Source organism: Aplysia californica, unplaced genomic scaffold (genome assembly GCF_000002075.1).
Source record: "Aplysia californica isolate F4 #8 unplaced genomic scaffold, AplCal3.0 scaffold00037, whole genome shotgun sequence".
In the NCBI taxonomy this organism is placed as follows: Eukaryota; Metazoa; Mollusca; class Gastropoda; order Aplysiida; family Aplysiidae; genus Aplysia; species Aplysia californica.
Window position 1 is genome coordinate 1,902,784 of NW_004797307.1, and position 1,283 is coordinate 1,904,066.

At 41.5% G+C, this 1,283-nt stretch overlaps 2 protein-coding genes across 2 annotated transcripts in view; both read left to right on the forward strand.

The window, feature by feature from the left end:
* LOC101850140 overlaps positions 1-1,283 on the forward strand; it is a 17,467-nt gene that overhangs the window by 3,171 nt on the left and 13,013 nt on the right. The window lies entirely within an intron of this gene.
* The window catches only part of LOC106011009, a gene marked incomplete in the record, with an annotated part of 8,133 nt that overhangs the window by 3,160 nt on the left and 3,690 nt on the right, over positions 1-1,283 (forward strand).

Consider the following 1,283-nt stretch of genomic DNA (forward strand, 5'->3'; position numbering starts at 1 on the left):
GTGTGTGTGTGTGTGTGTGTGTGTGTGTGTGTGTGTGTGTGTGTGTGTGTGCGTGCGTGTGTTTAGAATCTGAATGAAAAAATAATAAGTTCACAGACAGAAAAAGAGGCTTGAAACAGCACCTACACTTGGGTGGCAGACTCCTCTATACAAAATTATTGATGGTCTGATCTGATCTGGTCTGGTTGTTGTTGTTGTTGTTGCTGTGTGTGTTTGTATGTGTGTATGTGTGTGTATGTGTGTGTATGTGTAGGTGGGTCTTTGTGTGTGTGTGTATTGTTGTTTGTTTTATTGTTGTTTTGGGGGGTAGTTGTTTGTTTGTTTGTTTTAATTTGGTCGTTTGCTCATTTGTTTATTTGTTTCACGAATTTTAGACTTTACCTCCTGCATTGTATCTTTGCATCCCACAAATGGTATGGGCTTGAGATCCAGACAGAAGAGTCCGCCAAAAATTACTTACGTCTGTATGCAATACTGCCCGCGAAATACTTTCCACCTTTCTCTATCCTGGGCTAGCCGCTTGATGCTGCTCCATGTCTTCCCACTTTTCCGTACATCAATTTCGAGCCACATATACTTCACCTGACTTTTGTCTTAGGAAAAAATACAAACCCTCTTCAAAAAGGAATGCCACTTCTTTGTAATTTACTGGCATTGATTAATGACACAAGTTATGCTATTTCTTCTGAACATGACTACTTTTTGTTAGTGTTAAAGTAAATATTTCAGTTGCAGCATCGGTTCCAAACGATTCTGTCTTCACGCAGCATTGACACAGGTCTTGTCCTATCTCGGCGTTCCCTCCCCTGGGAATACGTTTCTCTGTGTCCGTAGTCCAGTTCTTTGACTCATTGCTAGCTTTAGTTTAGATTTAGTAAGTGTTTTCCAGCACTTGCAACACAATAAGGTCATATAAATGCCGGAGATTAGAGGTGTTACAAAGGGTCGAGGGTACATTTTACAAACACAAAAAAGAAGGAGGAGAGATGAGAACGATAGATGTTTGAGAGGAAAGAAGAAGCAAACCACACCAGAGCACCCGCCAACCAAAAACCCATTGCTACTTTTTGCGGTGACAATATTGTGGGCGCTAAAACGGTGGCTGAGTGGTTTAGTTTTTAGTTTTAGTAGAGGTTCAACGGGCGCTCGCAACTGCATACGGTCATATGAGCACCAGAAGATTGGAGGTGTTACAAGAGAGTAACAAACCTAAAAAGAAGTAGGGGAGATAAGGACGATAGATGTTTCATAGGAAAGAAGAAGCAAACCACACCAGAGCACCC